This window comes from Lagenorhynchus albirostris, chromosome 4, assembly GCF_949774975.1.
Source record: "Lagenorhynchus albirostris chromosome 4, mLagAlb1.1, whole genome shotgun sequence".
Lineage (NCBI taxonomy): Eukaryota > Metazoa > Chordata > Mammalia > Artiodactyla > Delphinidae > Lagenorhynchus > Lagenorhynchus albirostris.
The window spans coordinates 118,852,016-118,875,394 of record NC_083098.1 but is presented as its reverse complement, the minus strand read 5'-3'; the positions used below and the strand labels follow the sequence as shown (position 1 = coordinate 118,875,394).

General features: G+C 39.8%; 1 long non-coding RNA gene across 2 annotated transcripts in view; it reads left to right on the top strand.

The window, feature by feature from the left end:
- Positions 1–23,379, top strand: part of LOC132519984 (uncharacterized) — a 146,582-nt gene that overhangs the window by 111,281 nt on the left and 11,922 nt on the right. The window contains exon 3 of one of the 2 annotated variants that reach the window (XR_009540399.1): positions 19,301–19,376. The exons of the other annotated variant lie outside the window; for it this stretch is intronic. This is a non-coding gene — a long non-coding RNA (uncharacterized LOC132519984). The remainder of the gene's footprint in view (positions 1–19,300; positions 19,377–23,379) is intronic. 2 annotated transcript variants of the gene reach the window in all.

The following is a 23,379-nucleotide window of genomic DNA, read 5'->3' as shown; positions in this document are numbered from 1 at the left end:
GACTCACTTAAATATTAGCTATCAGCAAAACTACCTGAAACATTAGAACATAGCCTATGCTCATGACAGGAGATTTTGGTAGTTTGGTTCATCCGAGTCAAAACTAGGAAATAATTAGATACAGTTAGGTCCTCTAACAGTATGGAGGACATTTTCTAGGAGACTAGAATAGATATTGTCTCTGTCCTCATGTGTCTTAAATGAAGAGCTAGACCTTAAATAATGATCTTAATAAACATAAAATTTTAAACGGAAATAAGTGTTCAAAGAAAATTTCAGGGAGCTATGAGTGAAGAGCAAGGGTGCTTAACACTTGCTCAGAGACTAGTTTGGAAAATATGGTACATGGCTCTTCCCTAGGGGGCTTTTTGCTATCCCTTGTGACACGTAGAAATATTTTCATTCAATTAAAAAATATTTATTGAAAGCCAAGTGATGAGTTAGGTGTTGAAAACACACAAAGTAAAAAGACATTGTCAATTTCCATACTCTCTCCCTCAGTGATCTCTTCTAACCCCAAGGCATTGAATACCTCCTATAAACTGATGACCCCCCAAAGTATATTTCCATCTTGGATCTCTTCAATTGCCTTCACAGCATGTGAAACTGCATTTTTAATAGAGAACTTTCTTTTTTTCCCCAACCTACTTCTCCCTCAGTCTTCTCCATCTCAGTCAATGGTAATGCCATCCATCCTTTTACTTAGGCCAAAACATTTGTAGTCATCCTTAACCCCCCTTTTTTTTTCTCACAACCCATATCCACTCCATCAACAGAGTCTGGCATTCAAAATATTTACAGAATCCATCCACCACTCATCACCCTCACTGCAAATACCCTGGCCCAAGTCACCATTATTGCTTTCTTGGATTATTACCATGGGCTCCTAACTGGTCTTCCACCTTCTGTTTGTGCCCCCTTCCGTCCATTCTCAACACAACATGCAGAGAGAACCCTTTAAAATATAATCAGGTAAAAATAGAAGTCAAAGTTCTGACTATAGCCCTACGTGCTCCCGCGTGAGCTTACCTCCAGCTGTAACCAAAAGTGGGGTCCAGCTCTTGCCGCTCAAAAGCCAATAAAGAGGCAAGGTTGGTGGAAAGGAAAGTTTGCTTTATTTTGGATGCCGGCTCCGGGGGTGGGGAGGGCGGGGCGCAGACGACTGTCCAAAGGCCGACGCCCCCACTGACAATCAGGGGGCAAGAGCTTTTATAGACAGAGGGAGGGGGCTACATGCAGAAGCAACACAGTCAGCTCTGACAGTCATCTGGAAATTGGTCATGGGTGGTCTGATCGGCGTCATCTTGATTGTTTTAAGTACAGTTAATCTTCAGTTCCAGGGTCAGTTTGTTCCCATTTCCTTGAGGCCAATTCTTGGAATCTTGGCAGCTTCTGTCATGGCTACAGGCTGGTCATCATGTAGTTAACTTCTTCCACCTGGTGGGGATTTCAGTATCTACAAGAGAGCTCAAAGGATATGGCTCAGAATATTATCTATAGCCCTTGAGACGGAACTAAAGGTCCTTGACTAGGCTTAATGACTAAACTATTATATTTTGGTCTCCTTTGACTGTTTTCCTCTGTTTCTGCATTTTCTCACTTCTCTGATTCAACTTATTCTTTGGCTAAAAGTTTTTCCACAGAGAAAAAGCAGGCAGAGGACATGGGAGGGGCAAGGACCACAGGTTCTGCTCCGTTTCACAGTCACCTCTTTGATTTCCCCTATTTCTTCTCTGCCCTTTGTTTTTCTCTTTGCTCATACTCTCAAATCGTACTGGCCTCCATCCTGTCATTCAGACATCAAGCACCTTCTTGCTTCGGGGTCTGCACACTTGCTATTCCTTCTTACAAGAATAATCTCTGCTGTATTTCAAATACCTCAGTCACTCACCTCTTGCGGGTCTACTCAAATGTCACCTACTCGGGAAGCTTTGCTCCTGGGGCACCCTATCTAAAATTTCAACTCCCCTTATGCTAACAATTTTAATTCCCATTCCTTGATTTATTTTTTTCTAATATACTGTATATTTTATTTTTTTTAATCTTGGTTATTATCTGTCTCCCCTGGGTTGCAGATGACCTTCATGGACCCTAGGCATTTTTGCTTTCATGAGCCTCTTGTTGCAACAAAAAATATCAAAAATGGACTGTATTGGTATAAAGACAAATATAATCCAGGCTCGATTCATTATTTTATATTCTTTTTCTTCTGATTTTGAAAGAAGTTAAAACAAACAATTTTGTGGGTCCTAGGCACTGTGTTTACTCTGCCTAATAGTTAAGTTAGCCCTGGGCTTCCCAATGTAAACACCATAAGAACAGAGATGTTTTTCAGTATTGTTCAATGCTGTGTCCCCAACCCCTCAAATAGTACCTGGCACATAGTAGACACTCAATAAATACTTGTTGAATGATATAATGAATGAATGCATGACCTTTGGATGCTTAGGCTTGTGGGGAATATGCCCTGCACCTTGTTACCTTTCAGTAACATCAAACTGTAGTTCATTAATCTTAAAGCATGAAGGCCTTAACACCATCAGTAAATGGCTTTTCGAGAAAACTGCCATATTTTACTGAGTTTTGACCAAGCACAGAACCAGTCTGTAGAGTACAAACTTTCAGGGCAAGTGCACCATGCCCTTTACTCTGTATATTCGATACAACCCTGAGGCTTCAGTCTTGTAAATAACATAAATTGCTTTAAACCAGGTGATATGAGAGTCAGTGGCATTCCCTAGACTTTGCTAACGGATATCAAGAGGTCTGCTTCTTCAAGGCACCGCTCTCTGTTGTAGACTTGTTACTCTGAACCCTTGAAACCACAAGTAGAGCTTTGGTAGCTGAGCAAGTGTTGACAAGTGTTGGTACATCTAAACTGGCCTGCGGACATCTTATAGAGACTATTTCCTGAGTTCTGCTGACCCTATTGCCAAGTGTGCTTTGCTTCAGACAGTTTCATTTTAGAAGATGTCGTCTTAAATGTCTGTGACGTGAAGTGATGCTGCCTCATCAGTGCGGGCCTCTAAAAACATCAATTGTGTTCAATTGTGAAATGTCTTTAAAGGTTTCATTTCAAACTATACCTATAAGGCAATTCTGCAATGTGTCCCCAGGGAGATGTAAACCAGAGAGTTGAGGTTGATGGAGTGACAGCCAGCAATGTCCTCTCTAGGTGATACATAATATATAATAAATTAAAATCCTTTCACCTCCAAAATGACAAGTTTACCTGGTATGTTTATCTTGGGTGATGTTTATATGTTCTGTAAAATATGAGATACTCAGCAGGTTTCTTTCAAACTCTCACTTTGTTTTGTAGCAAGGGTCCCAATCTAACTTATTCTGTGTTTACCCCAGAATTCAGATGAAGTGAGCCATCATGAGAAAAAAGTACCAAGGCTCACAAGTTTCAAGAACTATGAGGAAGTTTCTAAAGGGAGAAAGGAATCGAAATTGGGCACATTTGTCCTATGTTTATTTTCTTCTCCCGCACCATAGACAAAAATATAGCTTCACCTATTTTGTTCACTGATGTGTCCCTAAAATCTAGAACAATATGTATACATTGTAGGTGCTCAATAAATATTTGTTGAATAACTGAATGAATTGCATTTCTATCCAGTCCCCACAGATTCCTTGAATTGTAGCGTGAGGGAGCTACAGAAGAGAAAACATTAGAACTGTTAAGGAAACTTTCTGAAAGCACAACACAGCTGCTGCACTGGTGACAGAAGTTTGAACAATGGCCAGGGACAGGGATGTCGGCTTCAAAAGATAGCACCCTTGTACCAACAACAATGCTCTTGGCTTCAAGTGTGGCAGATATAAGGAAAAGTAATAGTTGACATTGGAGATATGTCCTCAGTGGCCATTAGCAGGAGATCTGCTGCTTTTAATAGTAATGAGGGCCATCACCCTTGAAAAGCAGAGCTGAGAAGAGTAAAAAATGAATCCCATAGAGTACCCAAGAAAACTAGTTCATGACTCATGGACCCCAAACACCAAACTTCTTTATGCTCTAAGGTAGTTACTGTTAAGCACCAGGGTCAGTCTTGAATTGGTTGTTGAACTTGAAAGTTGATTTGCCCTGCCTATAGCCATCCAGCTTTCTTTTTAAAACAGGATTCTTGTCTTGGTGATAGAAGTTGTTTTGTAATGAGTACTGATAACATGAAACAACACACTATTCTTTTATCAAGACAAAATTACTCTGGGCTAACCCTGCCCTGTGACACTACTTCACATAGTGTCAGAGACTCAAAAGGAACCAAACTGAACCACAGTATGTTTTGACTTACAAGCACCCCTGATGTCTCATACCCCTTCTCAGGTAACATGTGCATTTTCACAAGGACTATCTGGAAACAACGTCTATTTCTTTATTGTTTAATCCCAAAGACAAATTTGAGAAAAAAATGAGTAGCCAGTCAGGAATGGACGACAGCTCAGTGATAAGCAGTTTGGGGAGGGACTCCCAAATGAGGCTTCTTCAGTGTTGCTGGCAGCACACCACTCGACCCGTCTGTAGGGGCAGTCCTAGGATTATAATCACTTGTGTCTTTTCTCTCTTCTCCCTGATACAACCAAATTTAGCCATGAATAAATCCAGTTAGGACTTGAGAGCAACACAGTGACCTTCTTTTTTACTGAGAGAGTCTGTTGGATCCTTAAGAACTAGTCCTGGACTGAAGCCAAATGCACTGGTCTTGGGATGAGAAGAAGAGCAGCTAGTGGAGCTGGAGAAGGAGCCCTAGGGAGGCTGCCACCTGGAGTGCTGTCCCTTTCATGAGCCCTTAACTTGCCTTTGGAGATTGGAGGATTAAAAAACAACATGAAGAAAATAATAACAGCCACAAACAAGACACAGGAAAACTGTGACATAAAAGCCAAGGGATGCATGTGTTTTGAGAAAGAAACTGTCAACAATGTAGAATGTGCTGAGAGGACAAATAAGATGAGGCCTTATATTGCCCAGTAAATTTAGAGATGTGGAGGTCCTGAGAAACGGGGAGAGGACAAACCAGGTGCAACAGAAATGGGTTGGTTGTCTTCCAATGTCCATTCTTTCTCTTTCTCTTTGGTAACTGAATTTTTTAGCTGGACACATGACATACAAAAACTCCATTTGCCAGCCCCACTCTGTCCCTGCAGCTAGGTGTGGCCATGTGATTGATATAAAGCGCTAAGATGTAAGTAAAAGTGTCTTGGGCCAGCTGCCAAGCACATTCCTTAAGAGCCAGCTAACACATGTCTTTTGCCACTTCTTCCCCCTTTCTGCATCCTGTTGCCTGAACATGAATATAATCATGCAAAATCAAGTTAGCTCCTGAAGGCCATACCCAACGCATAGCAGACCAGAAAGACAGAAGCAGCCTTAAATTCTAGGGACTTTCTTGGAGCTGAGCTCCTTTACCAGCCTTGAATTGCCTACCCCCAGACCTCTGTGATAGAGAACAATAAAATTCCATTTTATTTCAGCTACTGTTCTAGCCATATCTAATCATTTCTGAAGCCACGGTCAAAAAAGGTATCTCATACACGTCATGGCCAAAGCATAACTCTTGGCCTTCCTCCCCCAAAGTCTGCTTCTCACATATTCTGCCCCATCTCAATTAATGATATCCTATAAACCCAGCTGCTTAGGCCAAAAATTAAGCATCATCTTGATTTCTCTCACAGCTTAATTTAATCCACAGAAGTCCCATCAGCAGAACCGTCAGTAAACACCATGATTGCAACTATTTCTCCCACTCCACCCCTACCTCTTCAGTCCAGGCCGTTAGAATTTCCCTCCCAAATCACTGCCATAGCTTCCTTTCTAGTCTTTATGCCTCTACCTTTCCCTCTATTATCCATTTTCTATGAAAGATTTGAAATGATCTATTTAAAAATGTAAATCAGGTCATAACTGAATTCTCATCAAACCCATCCAATTAGTTTTCCTTCATACTTTGAACAAAATTTCAAGTCCTTGCCATGATCCACATGGACTTCCACAATATGCCCCTGACTACCTCCCGATTTCATCTCTTACCAGTCTCCTCCTAGCTCATGCCGTTCAAATTATGTTGGCCCTCCTGCTGTTCCTTGAACATCCTACCTCATGAAGATATACACACACTTCTAAGCCTTGGGTTTTGGGTTTTTTGCGGTACGCGGGCCTCTCACTGTTGTGGCCTCTTCCGTTGCGGAGCACAGGCTCCGGACGCGCAGGCTCAGCAGCCATGGCTCACGGGCCCAGCCGCTCCGCAGCATGTGGGATCTTCCCGGACCGGGGCACGAACCCGCGTCCCCTGCATCGGCAGGCAGACCCCCAACAACTGCGCCACCAGGGAAGCCCTGCCTTGGGGTTTTGAAGAGCAGTTATTACATGCTAATTGCTGTCCTTGTTTTGTCTTATCTGTCGGCAGAATTCTCACCACTTATCCCCAGAAGCCTCTCCTGTCTCAACTGCGTTTGCCAACAAGCCCTTAGACTGAGTGAACAGTTCAGTATTTACTGAACGCTTACTTTGTGTCAGAGGAGCTTACAGATATTATCTTTTATTAAATAGAGGATATCATTATTTCTATCTTCTGGATGAGAAAACTAAGAATTAAATAGGTTAGGTGCTGTGCAAAACATGAAGAGTTAGGGATGTCAACCCAGGTGTGTGTCCCCCTTGAGCATCAGTGTTACATGTAACTCTGGTGTTCATGTACCAGTGATGAGGAAAACCAAGCCAAGAGAAACTGCATCTGGGAGTTCAAATCCAGAAAGGAGGAATCAAAGGCCTCATTTCTCATGGGAATGAATCTTCTGTTTCCTGGAAACCATATCGAAAGTGGCAAGACTGAGTAGAAGGCTTTGGAAAAAACAAAGGGAAACTATCTTCCTATCTTAGTTTGAACTGTCACCATCCTAAACTTACTTTATCTTACTTACCAAGCTCTAAGACGACTGCCCCACTCCAGTTGGGCAATAAGATCAGATAAAGTGCCTTTTAAATATATTAAAAGAGCCTTCACACCAAACTAGTTAACTAAGATATAAATCTAAACCAAACACTGGTACAGGACAATTATGTTCTGCAAAAGTAGTTATTTCAACATTGTGCTATCTACTTATAAAAAGGAGTGGTGGAAATTGATCTATTAAAGATATATCTACAATCTATATCTATATCTTTCTCCTATTGTTTCTGTTTCTCTGGAGAAGCCTGACTAATACTGTGACACTATCATAGGCATTGGGGCCTCCTCAGGTCCGAATTGCTCCAGATTGTCTTCAATCAAAACCAGCTTCTGGGCTTCCCTGGTGGCGCAGTGGTTGAGAGTCCGCCTGCCGATGCAGAGGACACGGGTTCGTGCCCCGGTCCGGGAAGATCCCACATGCCGCCGAGCGGCTGGGCCCGTGAGCCATGGCCGCTGAGCCTTCGTGTCCCGAGCCTGTGCTCTGCAACGGGAGAGGCCACAAAAATAGCTTCATTTAATTTGCCATGTTAGGCTCTGTAAAGAAAAACAACTGTTTTTAAAACAGTGATTTGCTTTTGATTTGTAAAAATCACATGTAACAGTTGCACCTGGAATAATAGCTTATAAATAGTAGGCATGCAGTAATTATTTGTTAAACATTTATTAGACTACATAACTTAGGGCATCTCTGGTTACTTAATGGCATCATATCCTAATTGCTAAGAAGAGAATGACTTCTGGAGAGCTTAAGTTAGAAATCTAAAGTTAAAGTCAGAGCCAAAATACCGTGTGTTATAGAGAAGTGGTGGCATTATGGAAATTGGAGATCCAGAGTATAGCCACAGTTTTTCTCTTCTTGAAAAATAATTTTCTTCTGAAAAATCAAGTGTTTCAAAACACATTGCAAGGCCAAGAGATTTATTTATAGCAACATTTTTTCTTCATAACTACAATACCTAATTATAGTTAACTTATAGCCATGATAGATTTGCTTCTATAAACTAATAAATACTGGTGCAAGGACTTAGAACTGCTGAACCAATGCAGGCTGGTTGATTTAAGGCATATGCATCCTCATGTGGATCATACAGGCCATTATCTCTAGCAGAGGTAAAGCTGAATGGTCAGGAATTGATTACAGTATTCCAAATAATGTCAGCTTTCTTTAATTATCAGATAGAAGTTATTGAAGCAAAGACTGGTGCTTTGGTGGAACCAAAGGCCAAAGGACAAGGTCTCTAATAATAAAATGAAAGTTATCTCAAAAAAGAAGAAAACGGGCTTCCCTGGTGGCACAGTGGTTGAGAATCTGCCTACTAATGCAGGGGACACAGGTTCGAGCCCTGATCTGGGAAGATCCCACATGCCGCAGAGCAGCTAGACCCATGAGCCACAACTACGGAGCCTGTGCGTCTGGAGCCTGTGCTCCGCAACAAGAAAGGCCACGACAGTGAGAGGCCTGCGCACTGCGATGAAGAGTGGCCCCCGCTTGCCACAACTAGAGAAAGCCCTCGCACAGAAACGAAGACCCAACACTGCCAAAAATAAATAAATTTAAAAAAAAAAGAAAGAAGAAAACACTAGAGATATCTTAAGGAAGAGAAAATTTCATGATATTTATTTCTAGGCCAAGTCCAAATAAACACTTACCTGTGCTACCGTAACAAAGTTACATGGTTTCCTGGTTAGAAGCTATACATGATAGTCATGGGGAAACAGCTTTGTCATTTAATTAGGCATTTAGTCAGGTAACTGCAAGAAGTTGGGGGTTCTCTCCATTTCCAAATAATAAAAATATTAAAAGGCAATTGACACCTAATTTTAATATTTTTAAAATGCTTTCGTATTGAGCACCCTACAGAAATTTTAAAACTGGGGAAAATATAAGAAATGACTGCTTTTAGACATTGGCAGCACAAAACTGTGCTTCCTAAAAGAGGGGATACCAAAACGATGAACCTTACAATAAATCCTCAGCTTTCTGCCTAGAGGGACTTTCCAAGCTGGGGTACAAGGAGGTACAAGAGCTGAGCTGGCCATCCATGGGGTTCAAAGGCAAGACAAGTGCCTACCTTTAAGGAGCAGTAGCTTCTGCATCTGACTCCTCTTCTGCATTTCAAATCCCATTGCCTTGAGGCCCTTACATTTTCTGAATTACTGAAGTTTCTTCCCTAATTATCTTCTTCCTTTCATTTTCAGAACCTAAAAATCTATCCTTGAAATTTATGTCAGACTGATTTTTCTAAAAAATAAACTTAGTTGCAATTCTTCCAATTAAAATTATTCAGTGACTCCCTCTGCCTTTGGGATTAATTGAAAATATTAGCACAGAACATAATTTTAGTGATCTAGGTTCTATTAATGATCACCCCCACCTATCTACTCTGCCTTACTTTTCTACCTCCACAATATCTGACACTCCATTCTTACTGGTAGTTGCCTAAATAGGGCATTCTTCCACAAGCCCACGGCCAGCTTATGGCATGCAAGGACCATGAAACATCCCACAGGGCCCCATACTTAAAAGGGTTCTGCACTTGCTTTAAGGTTCTATTGTCAGCATCTTGAAATTCTTAATAATGTTTTTGTAAGATGATTTTACTGGGCCCCACAAATTATGTAGCCAGTCTTTTCTAGTTTTATATATTCTGTTCTCTTTGACTGGAATTAACACACACACACACACACACACACACACACACACGCATGCACGCCACTAGCACTGTGGAGAATGGGGTGATACAGTTTGAGTGAAATGTAAAAAGCGCTGGGGCACTTGGATTTGAGTTTTGGCCCTATCAGATTTTAGGTCTTAACCTCTCTTAATTTGTTTGATTATCTGTAGGGGATTAAAATATCTTTTCTGCTTACCTTACAGAGCTGATAAAAGGATTGGCTTAGATAGTGTACAAGTTTTTAAACAGTAAAATACAGAGAGGGATTTTAACCGTATCACCACATCTTAATTGGCTCACTTGTTTTAGTTAATATCAAGTAATCACCATTTCCAGGAGGAAAAATTATGATGCCAAAACAAATTATTTCTTATACTCCAACAAAAACTGAAATTTAGATGTTTGAGATTGTGTAAGATCCTTTTATAAAGTAAGTTTTAAGATGGCCTCCAAAGGCCTCTGCCTTTAACTATAACTTGGAGAATATCACAAATGAATCAAAACAATCACAGATTCTTGCAGTATAAAGGGGAAAAGTTGAATATGCAACCTGGTGAGTACACCCTGTCATTTTACCTTCCAGAAATTTCCTCTCAGCAAAGTAACTCACAGCAGCTTACCCTTCAAAAAGTTCCCCAGCAAGAGAGTAGAATGCCTGGGGAAAATGTTTTTTGACATAATATTCAAAAATGCCTTATAAAGATATATACCTAGGGGTTGAAATTCACAATTAAGTAGACAGAGATCTCCTTAAAGCAAGGGTTATTGAATAGTATGAGACTCTTGAAGTGACATGAATTTTTATAAATAAGATTTTGGTAAAAGGAGACAGGGAAAGAGAAGTTGTTTTTGGAATGCTGACGGTATGTCAGGATAGGTGCTTTCAAATACATTTTCATTAATCTTATCCTGTATTAGAATTTAATTTGAAAAATCTTAATGGAAATAAATTTGGAAAAAATAGGATATGAAAAGTAGAATTCTATTTTACTAGAGAAAGATGAATATAGATGTAAAAATCTTCAACAAAATACTAGCAGAGTGAATTCAGTAGCATATTAAGAGGATTATACATCCTGACTAAGTGGGGTGTATCCCAAGAAAGCAATATAATATGCCACAGTAATAGAATGGAGAATGGACTTCCCTGGTGGTCCAGTGGTTAAGACTCTCTGCTTCCACTGCAGGGGGCACAGGTTCGATCCCTGGTCAGGGAACTAATATCCTGCATGCATGCAGTGTGGCAAAAAAAAAAAAAAAAAATAGAATGGAGGAAAAAAACACATAATCATTTCAATTCATGCAGAAAAGAAGTTTGACAAAATCTAATACCATATAATGATAAAAACAAACAAACTAGGAATAGAGGGGAACTTCCTCAACATGATAAAAGACATTTGTGAAAGATTATAAGTAATATTCTCAACAATGAAAGACTGAAAGTTTTCTCCCTAAAATCAAGAAAAAAACCAAGAATGCTGCTTTTGCTACTTCTATTCAATGTTATACTGAAAGTTCTAGGCAGATCAATTGGCGGAATAAAAGAAAAAAGAGAAAGAAAACAGGAGCGAAATGTATCTAAATCAGAAAGGAAGGAGTAAAAGTATCTCTGTTGTCAGATGACATGATTCTTATATATAGCAAGTCCTAAAGATTCCACAAAAAGAAGTTATTAGATCTAATCAAATTCAGCAAAGTGACAGAATATAAGATTGACATTAAATATCCAGTTATATTATATACACTAGCCACAAACAATCTGAAAATGAAATTAAGAAAGCAATTCCATTTATAAGAGCATCAAAAATAATGAAATACTTAAAAAGAAATTTATCAAGGAGTTGAAAGACTTGTACACTGAAAACTACAAAACATTGCTGGAGGAAATTAAAGAAAAACTGAAATAAATGGGAGGACAGACCATATTCATGGATTAGAGGACTTAATATTGTTAAGGTAGCAGTACTATCCAAAGTGACTGACAGATTGAATGTAATCCCTATCAAATTCACAACAGTCTTTTTTGCAGATATAGAAGAGTTCATCCTAATATTTATATGGAATTGCAAAAGACTCCAAATAGCAAAAACAATCTTGAAAAAGTAAAGCCAGGAGTATGTTGATAATTGGGGAGGCTACACATATGTGGGGGCCAGGGGTATATGGAATATCTCTGTACCTTACTCTCAGTTTTTCTGTGAACCTAAAACTGCTCTTTAAAAAAGTCTTTAAAAAAAGAGCAGCAAAATTTAAGGACTCAAACCTTCTGATTGTCAAAACTTACTAAAAGATACAGTAATCAAAACAGTGTATACTGGCATATGAATAACATAGATTAATGGAACAGAGTTGAGAATTCAGAAATAGATCAATACATCTATGGTCAATTGAGTTTTGACAGAGGTGACAAGACCATTCATTGGAGAATGAATCATCTCTTCAACTGGATATCTACATAAAAAAAGAATAAGGTTGAACCCCGATCTCACACCATACACAAAAATTAAGTCAAAATGAATCAAAAACTTAAATGTAAAAGCAAGAATTATAAAAAAAAAACCACTTAGGAGAAAATATAGTACAGGGAACTCTACTCAGTTCTCTGTAATAACCTGTACGGCAAAAGAAACTGAAAAAGAAGAGAATATGTATATGTATAAGTAAATCATTTTGCTGTATACCTGAAACTAACACAACATTGTTAATCAACTATACTCTAATATAAAATAAAAATTTAAAAACACTTAGGAGAAAATATAGGGCAAATCTTCATGGCCTTGAATTTAGCAATAAATTCTTAATATGTCAACAAAACCATAAGCAACATCAACAAAAAAATACATAAATTGGACTTCATCAAAATTTAAAACTTTAATGTATTAGAAGATACTATCAAATAAGTGAATAGACAACATGCAGAATGGTAGAAAACATTTGCAAATTGCATATCTGTTAAGGGTCTAATATTCAGAATAAAAAGACAAACAACCCAATTGAAAAAATGCACAAAGGACTTAAATAGAGATTTCTCCAAAGAAAGGCCAACAAGCACATGAAAAGACACTCAGCATTATTAGTCATTAGGAAATGCAAATAAAAACTACTCATACTCATTTTCATCTGGATGTCTATAGTTTTTTAAAATGGAAAATAAGTGTTGGCGAAGATGTATTGAAATTAGAACCCTCACGTAGTGCTGGTGGGAATGTAAAACAGTACAGCCACTATGGAAAATGGTTTGTAGTTCTTCAAATAGTTAAACATAGGATTACTATATGACCCACTAATTCCACTCCTCAGTATAAGCCCAAAGAATTGAATGCAAGTATTCAAACCAAAACTTGTATGTGAATGTTTGTAGCAGCACTATTCATATTTGGCAAAAGGTGGAAACAACCCAAATGTCCATCAGCTGATGAATAGATGAGCAAAATGTGGTATATTCATTCAGTGGAATATTATTCAGCCATAAAAGGAAATGAAGAGTGATCTTGCTACAACGTGGATGAACCTTGAAAACATTATGCTTAATGAAAGAAGCAGTCATATAAGGCTTCCCTGGTGGCGCAGTGGTTAAGAATCCACCTGCCAATGCAGGGGACACAGGTTCGAGCCCTGGGCTCAGAAGATCCTACATACCACAGAGCAACTAAGCTTGTGCACCACAACTACTGAGCCTGCACTCTACAACCCTCGAGCCACAACTACTGAGCACGTGTGCCATAACTACTGAAGCCCGCATGCCTAGAGCTCGTACTCCTCAACAAGAGAAGCCACCGCAATGAGAAGCCCGCGCACCACAACAAAAAGTAGCCCCCGCTCGAAAGCCTGCATGCAGCAGTGAAGACCAAACACAGCCAAAAATAAATAAATAAATTTATATATTAAAAAAAGGGTCATAAACTGTATCATTCCGTCTATATGAAATTCCCAGAACAGATAAATCCACAGAGACAGAAAACAGATTGTTTCCAGAGACTGGTGTAGGGAGGTTTGGGGAGTGACTGTTTAATGGGTTCAGGGGTTTTCTTTTTGGGTGATGAAAATGTTTTGGAACTAGATAGAGGTGATTGTTGCACAATATTGTGAAGTAGTAAATTCCACTGAATTGAACACTTTCTTTTGGTAAATTTTTTGTTTTGTTAGTTTTACCTCAATTTTTAAAAATCGAGGGAAGAAGATTCCATAACACAAGGAGAACAATTTAAACTTTTTTGAGGAAGGAAGTGATAGGACCTGACTTCTAGGAAAATAATTTTGCTGGAGTGTGAAAGGTTTGTTGGAGAGGAAGTATATTTCAACCACAGGCAGTGAGCAGTCTTTTATAATATTGTTTATAATCATGAAAGTTGTTCTGTGTTTGTGGAGCTGGGAGAATGGAATTAAGAGTAAGAGTGAGGGCTTCCCTGGTGGTGCAGTGGTTGAGAGTCCGCCTGCCGATGCAGGGGACACGGGTTCGTGCCCCGGTCCGGGAAGATCCCACATGCCGCGGAGCGGCTGGTCCCGTGAGCCATGGCCGCTGAGCCTGCGCGTCCGGAGCCTGTGCTCCACAACAGGAGAGGCCACAACAGTGAGAGGCCCGTGTACCGAAAAAAAAAAAAAAGAATATGAAGGAAACTTACCCTAAAAAATGTTGTCACAAAGCAGATGAAAGTTATAACTCAAAATTCCTACATGAATGGGGGGATAAACACCTTGACTTTGACTATTAAATTGGCTGAGAACAGAACAAGAAAAAAAAAAGACTAAAATTTTATTGACATAAAAGTGCCTGGGGCTTCCCTGGTGGCGCAGTGGTTGAGAGTCCGCCTACCAATGCAGGGGACACGGGTTCGTGTCCTGGTCCAGGAAGATCCCACATGCCGCGGAGCGGCTGGTCCCGTGAGCCATGGCCGCTGAGCCTGCGCGTCCGGAGCCTGTGCTCCGCAACGGGAGAGGCCACAACAGTGGCCCGTGTACCGAAAAAAAAAAAAAAGATCAGTACTATGTGATTCCATTTATATAACATTCTATAAATAACAAACTTGTAGAAATGGAAAATAGATTAGTGGTTGCCAAGTGTTAGGGATGCAGGGGAAGAATGGGTATGACTATAAAGGCACCAGGGAGACTTTTGTGATGATGGAATAGCTCTGTATCTTGATTGCATTGATGATTATACAAATCTTCACGTGTAATCAAATGACATGGAACTACAGAACACATTTGGACTGATGTCAAATTCCTGGTATTGATATTGTACTATAATTCTGTTAAGAAGTAACCATTGGTGGAAACTGGATGAAGATGGGTGAGACTTGTCTGTTTTTGCAACTTTCTGTAAAGCTATAATTATTTCAGCATAAAATTTTTTTAAGACTTTTAAAACCCTACTGACGGTCTCTGGACCTAATAAAAAAATATTTTCCACTTATTTCCAATCAGAGGAATTCTGATCAGAGTTGATTTTAATAAACATTAGTTTGCAAACTGGCCTCTGTACATGGAGGGCAAAGAGAGTCCAAAAACAGAGGCAGGTCACTCCAGATTGGTAGGTGAGAGTTTTTATAAGCAAGGGAACTTACTTCACGGGCTTGTCTTGGGCACCCACAAGATGAGTAAATCTCTGCACCTACCCACCAGAATCTTAAAAAATTGTATAGAGGCCTTAACTGGGTTCAGTCACTTACACAATCCAGAGGATCTCAGCAACAGCTTACTCTCGTCCTTGGAGTAACTCCCACTGTGGGAACATGGGGTGGAGTGTGCATTGCAAGGACAGGGGAGGGGGTAAGGAGCCTCTGAATGCCCCAGTTCAGCTTGAGGGACAGTTGGCAGTCACATCCTCTTAATCATTACCTCCTCCAACAATAAAGCGTAAACAGTAAAACAGAATGGTATAGAATTTTAAGTATACTCTAGGATAGCATAGATTTCAATCAGACATCATCTCTAAAATATACGTCTATGGCTTCTGAAAAAGATGGAGTCTGACCATTTAACAGGCCCTGATTCAGTACAGCTCAGGTCAATTTGGCTTTTGTCTAAATTGTCTGAGCAACTGCCTCATTCATTTTATTCTTCTGGGTCAGAAAGGATCAGCAAGGTTTGCATTCCAGATCATTGAAGCTCAGACTAGTCCACACAGGCTGACAGGAGCAATGTAGCTGTCTATAATGTCACTGTTAGTTGCTTCTTTTGAGTTTTTATATTTGTAGAATGATCCTTGGTGTTTACTTCTCAACTCAAGGAAGTTGTCCCACTGACATATATATGAACCATGGTTTGGGGCTGTTTGACATTTGATTGTATTTAAAAGATATTTGACTGGACTAGTTCACTGTTGAAGCCTTATTCATGACACCCAACTCAAATACCATTGTCTCCAACAAGTTGTCCGTGATCTCCCTCCCTGCCCCACGCCCATTAGAATAGATTGGTTTTCTTCCATATGCCTACAACACATGACTCTCAGCCTGAAGGTCATTTTGCCATGGGTTATAGAATCTAATAACATCTGTGCTTCCACTGAATTTTAACTTTTTGATTACAACAGCCTAATCTCAAAGTATCTACCATAGTTCTTATCACAAAAAAGTGGTACAGAAATCTTGGTTGAATTTAATTTACACAAATTACATGATAAATTTATCCTGATGAGAATTCAGGATCTAGGATTTGAGGGGTTCTCAATTGGCAAAATTAGGAAAGAAAATAAACCTTGTATTTCTAAGCTGCAAGCAGGAAAACTGTATTTAACAAGGCAATTTAGTTACAAAACTGTAAAGCGAGCATCTCCCATGTTCTTAGGAAAAATGTAACTTGGACAAAATTTTAATGTGAATGCAGATATTCCAGACTGAGATCAGTGCATGATAAGCATGTAGCATAGTGCTGGGTACAGAGTTAGCACTCAATAAATGTTACCTACTGCCTATTTCATCAATTTTAAGAATTTTTTTAAAATTAATTTTTATTGGAGTATAGTTGATTTACAATGTTGTGTTAGTTTCTGCTAGACAGCAAAGTAAATCAGTTATATATATATATTTCTCCACTCTTTTTTAGATTCTATTCCCATATAGGTCACTACAGGGTATTGAATAGAGTTCCCTGTGCTATATAGTAGGTTCTTATTAGTTATCTATTTTATATATAGTAGTGTGTGTATGTCAATCCCAATCTCCCAATTTATCCCTCCCCCCTTTCCTGCTTAGTAACCATAAGTTTGTTTTCTACATCTGTGGCTCTATTTCTGTTTTGTAAATAGGTTCATTTGTACCATTTTTTTTAGATTCCACATATAAGCAATGTCATATGATATTTGTCTTTCTCTGTCTGACTTACTTAACTCAGTATGAAATCTCTAGGTCCATTCATGTTGCTGCAAATGGCACTATTTCATTCTTTTTTATGGCTGAGTAATATTCCATTGTATATATGTACCATATAAGATGTACCTTTTTTTCATTTTAACCTGTAGAATCAGGATGCACCCTTCAATCCACAGTATCTTACAATCTCTGTCAGCCAGAGGCAGTCTTGGTGTAGGTGTTTAAAAATCTTTCCTTGATATCATTTGGAAAGAGCAAGAAGACACCAACAGCAAAGTGTCTTAGGTTCAGTAAAATATGGATATTTTAATTGTGCATGGTTACATCCTAGACTAGTACCTGGCACCTAGTAGGTGTGAATATGTGTTGAATAATAACTAGTATGGTAACCTTTGGTTATGATGTAAATTTTAAGGTACCTTATAAATTGGAAATGTGCATATAAGACAAGAGCTCCTTTCATTTGGTGATGTCTATACAGGTGAGTAGAATGTCACCCTTGTTCTAGCTCATATTCAGACATTAGCATTACCAGTTATTGCAGGAAAGTTGCAAATTAGAAAGGCATTTTGCAAAATGCCACAAAGGCATTGTGTGGTGTTCTGCAAATACATGCATCGGAGGGGCAAATACCTAAGAACCACTGATGCTCGTTGCCCTTCTCAACACAATTGATCTTGAGCCATTTCCTACTTTCTTGGTAGACAATGTATTCCCTGTGTTATTCATGACCAAAAGTAGTGCAGGTTACTTCACCTTAAGAGGCAATGTGAATTTCTTGGTTGCAGTAATGAAATAGACAAGACTCGAGTGAGATTTTAAAAGAATTGTGATGGAATAAAGGAATAAAAGTATCAGAGGGCTTTTCCCCCCTAAACCCAGTAGGGTATATTATCCAGTTTCTTTGAGGCTTTTCTTTTTCTTGCTGTGCCATGCATCTTGTGGGATCTTAGTTCCCCAACCAGAGATGGAACCCCGGCCATGGCAGTGAAAGAGCCGAGTCCTAACCACTGGACCACCAGGGAGCTCCCTCTTGGAGGCTTTTTAGAAATGACACAGAGAATTTTCTGTTTCATGTAAGAGAATTGAGACATCAAAATATAAATATATACGCGGAAAAAAAAATCTTCCTCTGCAATTCATCTCTTCTGTTTGACTAATGTCACTAACCACTATCCCATTACCCAGGCATTTAATCTTTCTCACCCTACAAGTCTAACCAGCCACTAAATTCTGGACATTCTGCCTGTGCAATATTGCTGTCCTTCTCCCTACTTCCACAGCTACTGCCAGTTCAAATTCTGGCTTTCCTTATCTGGCGCCAGTTATAACTGCCTTCCAGATCATTTCCTCTATTCCAGTGTCTCCTATTCTGAGGCATTCCATGCTGATAGAAACCGATTACCAATTTCACACCCCAAAACCTTCAGAAGCTCCTTTTGCCACATCGATGGCTAATAGGTATCTCACATTCAATATGTCCAAAACTGTGGCCCTGATCTTCTCCTCCAAGCTCTCACTTCCCATAATCTTTCCCTATCAATCAGTGGTGGACGTTACAAAATCAACATGTTCAGCCGGCAGCTCCTGATTTATGCTGCAAAACTCATTGCTCCCATAGTTTTCCCTGTCATTCCAGTTAATCACGGCAAAAATCTTGAAGTCTTTTTTGACACCTCTTATTTCCACACTTAACATCCAATCCATCAGGGAAAAAAAATCTGTTAGCTCTTATATCAAAATAGATATCCAGACCAGCTGGCCTGAGCCACTATCGACTTTTGCTTCCATTGCTGCAGTAGCCCCTACCTCGTCTCCCACCTTCTACCCTTGGCACTCAAAAGTCTGCTCTTCTCATCACAGGACAGAATGATCCTTTAAAAAACATAAATCAGATTTGTTACCCCTTTGTTCAAAACCTGGCAATAGCACTATTTCCTATAATTTCCTAGCATGATCTGCAAGGCCCCACGTGATCTGCCCTCCACGTCACCTTTCTGACCTCATCACCTACCACTCTCCCCTGCAGCCGTGCTGGCCTCCTTGCTGAGTTCTCCAAACAAGCCCCAGACATGCTCCCACCTTAAGGTCTTTGGATAGTCTATTCTCTCTGCCTGGACTACCCTTTCCCCAGGTATTTACCTGGCTGTTTCGCTAACATCCTTCATATTTTTGTTTAAATTTCACCTTCTCAGTGAATAAATATCCTCTATAGAACCAAACCCTCTCTACTGCCCAGTACTCTTGAGCCTCCTCACCATGTTCTACCTTTATTTTTTCATGATGGCACTCACCACCTTCTAACATACTATACAGTTTTCTTATTTGTATTGTCTTTCTCCCTCTGCTATGATAGAAGCTGTACAGATACAGGAATCTTTGCTGATTTTCTTCATGGATGTACACTAAGCACTTACTTTGCTGAACATACTGTGAGTACTAAATGTTTTTTAAAGAACTTAATTAAATGCCAACCAATTAAGAGTGGACATTCTGGACATGATGAGAAAACGTCCACACAACAAGTCCTAACCTATTTTCCCATCTTTATCACCTACTTCACTCCTTCAATTTTCTACACTTCAGTGAATAGAATACCCACATTTAGGTAGTTTTCATGAGAATAAAATATTGGAGAAAAATGTACTTCTATAAAAAGCCTTTTTAACCCTAGGTCATTTGTCCAAATTACGATGCTAAAAAGGGGGACTATTTCAGGTGTCTTTCACAGTCATTCCCAAGGTGGTTGTTTGCACAGTTCCTAAGTGAAGATGGAATAGCGCCACCTGCTGTCGGCCTGCTGATTTTGAGTAAATGACTTATTTGGGCCTTTCTGTAAGCAATTTGCTCTCTAATACATCTTAATACTTGCCTTCTTGAACTTTGTTCAGTTCTGTCTTTCATTTTATCACACAATACTTTTTATCTGGCCATATACATTTTTTCTCTTCTTATTCTATAAAAAACAAGTTTGTTTTGTAATTACTGCCAAAAACATTTGTCTGTTGTATAACTAAAACATAGTACAAACAAGGAAATGATTCATTCACAGAAATGTGGAAAATTTCATATCTCATCTCTGGGAAAATTAAGGAAAGTGTTAAAGTAGTAATTCTAATTTTTCTCGTATATTAGTCATTTCACATCATGGTTAAGTCATGACTAAAGAATATTTCCTCCTAGGGAAAATACCCTTCTTGTGTCCAGATCTTCAGAAATGCAGATGTCACTCTTTTTTCTCCATAAGTGATTATTACATTGATTGCTTGTCATAGAGTCTATTAAATAAAGGCAAGATCGGTCTGACTCTTAAATGTCATCAGTTCACCCAACAGATATTTATTGAGTGCCTACTGTGTGTCATATTCTGTTATAGGTGAAGGTGATTCAGCAGTCCAACACTGACAAATTCCCTATCTTCAAGGAATTTACATTTCAGTTGTTGGTTGTCCATTCGTTGCTTAGCTAGTTTGGGAAGACTGACAATGCTTGCCCTCCTGGTAGCTGATATTTAACTGAAAGGAAACAAACCATGGCCCGTTAGGAACCAGGCCGCACAGCAGGAGGTGAGAGGCTGGAGAGCAAGCGAAGCTTCATCTGTATTTACAGCTGCTCCCCATTGCTCGCATTACCACCTGAGCTCCACCTCCTGTCAAATCAGCGGTGGTATTAGATTCTCTTAGGAATGCGAACCCTACTGTGAACTGCACATGCTAGGGATGTGGGTTGTGTGCTCCTTATGAGAATCTAATGCCTGATGATCTGAGGTGGAGCTGAGGTGATGCTAGCGCTGGGGAGCGGCTGCAAATACAGATAATCATTAGCAGAGAGGGTTGACTGCACAGAGACCATAATAAATCAATTGCTGGCAGACTCATATCAAAACCCTATCACTGAGTGGTAAGTGACAATTAAGCTGCATCTGGTGGCAAGCTTTATAGTGGCAAGTAAATTGATGTACTTCAGTTGTACAGCTGCATCTGGTGGCAGGCTCTAAGTCAGAACCTGACACTTATTTTAGTCTGAGCGTGGCCTGCCCGTTATTTTATTTACCACTTCTGCCCACGCCTCTTTCCCATATTGCGCACTTGTCTCAGTCACATTTTGGTAAGCCCACGAGCTAAGCCTAGACAAAAAGTAAAAAACAAATGTCACTGGAGAGCTTCTTTGAAAAGGGGGAAAGACCCAGTGATGAGACAGCAGAAGACTCTAAGACTGCCTACAAAAAGAAAGCTGCATTTAAAAGAAAATACCAAGAGTCCTACTTAAATTTACGTGTTCATTGCAACAGGTGATTCACGTTCTCCAAGCCCACTTTGTATAATATGTGGTGACCGGCTATCCAACAAAGCCATGAAACCTTCAAAACTGCTTCGCCACATGGAGACCAAGCACACCGCATTAAAAGACAAGCCTCTAGAGTTTTTCAAAAGAAAAGAAAACTTGAACACGAAGAACAGAAGCAATTATTGAAGGCCACCACTTCATCAAGTATGTCTGCACTGAGAGCATCATTCTTAGTGACTAACAGCATTGCTAAAGCTAAGAAGCACTTTGCTATTGGTGAAGAGTTGATCCTGCCTGCTGCTAAGGACATTTGTCATGAACTTTTAGGAGAGGCTGCAGTTCAAAAGGTGGCACATTCCTCTTTCAGCTAGCACCATAACTAGATGAACTGATGAAAAAAAGAGGATATTGAGGCACAGTTGTTAGAGAGGATTAATGAGTCACCGTGGTATGCAATCCAGGTTGACGAGTCTACCAGTGTTGACAACAAGGCAATAATGCTTGTTTTTGTGCTATATATTTTTCAGGAGGATGTGCATGAGGATATGTTATGTGCACTTTTGTTGCCAACCAACACCACAGCTGCAGAACTATTCAAGTCTTTGAATGATTACATATCAGGAAAACTGAATCAGTCATTTTGTGTAGGTATATGCACGGACGGAGCAGCTGCCATGACTGGACGGCTTTCTGGTTTCACTACTCAGGTCAAAGAGGTTACTTCTGAATGTGAAGTATTCTATGCACTGTGTCATACATAGAGAAATGCTGGCTAGCCGAAAAACGTCACCTGAACTTAACAACGTTTTGCACGATGTGATTAAGATTATCAACCACATCAAAGTACATGCCCTTAACTCACGTCTGTTCGCACAGCTCTGTGAGGAGAGGAAGGCAGAGCATGCACGTCTTCCCTTATACACAGAAGTAAGATGGCTTCTAAAGGGAGATCACTGGCCAGAGTTTTTGAGTTATGAGAGTTGCACCAGAGATTTCTTTTAGAAGAACAGTCACCACTGGCAGCACATTTCAGTGACACAGAATGGGTCGCAAAACTTGCTTACTTATGTGACACATTCAACCTGCTCAACGAACTCAATGTCACTTCAGGGGAGAACGACAACTGTGTTCAAGTCGGCAGATAAAGTGGCTGCATTCAAAGCCAACCTGAAATTATGGGGGCAATGAGGGAACATTGGGATTTTTGACATGTTTCAAACATGAGCAGAGATTTTGAAAGAAACTGAGCCAGGGCCTTCTTTCTCCCAGCTGGTGCATGACCACCTATCTCAGCTTTCAAAAGAGTTTGAGCATTACTTCTCAACCACAAAAGACCCCCAAACTTGGAAGGAATGGATCGACGATCCATTTGTGAATAAGCCAGGTGAATTGACTTTGTTGGTGCTAGAATCAGCTGCTTGAGATCTCAAATGACGGTGGCCTTAAAAGTATGTTTGAGACAACTTCAAATCTCCACACGTTCTGGATTAAAGTCAAGGAGGAATATCCTGAGATTGCCACAAAAGCACTGAAAAGCCTGCTTCCATTTCTAACATCCTATCTTTGTGAAGCAGGGTTTTCTGCAGTGACAGCAACCAAAACGAGGAGATCACGGAGTAGACTGGACATAGCAGCACACTTCGGGTGTCTGTCCCCATCTCCCCCAGAGGGGACCATCTAGTTGCAGGAAAACAAGCTCAGGGCTCCCACTGATTCTGCATTATGGTGAGTTGTATAATTATTTCATTATATATTACAATGTAATAATAATAGAAATAAAATGCACAACAAATGTAATGCTCTTGAATCATCCTGAAACCATCCCCTCTACCCTGGTCCGTGGAAAAATTGTCTTCCACGAAACCGGTCCCTGTTGCCAAAAAGGTTGGGGACCGCTGATGAAGAGGTTGCAATTTAAAATAGAATGACCATGCAAGTCACTGTCTAACTGGGTTTGGGGTAGGGGGGTGTTTTTTGGAATGATGAAAATGTTTTAGAACTAGTTAGAGGAGGTGGTTGCATAACATTGTGAATATTCTAACTGCCATTGAATTTTACACTTTAAAATAGTTCATTTTTTAACCTTTTTAATGAAATACCTCGTGTGCTCTTTGCCCATTATTCTTTGTCACATTGTCCCTGGTGCCC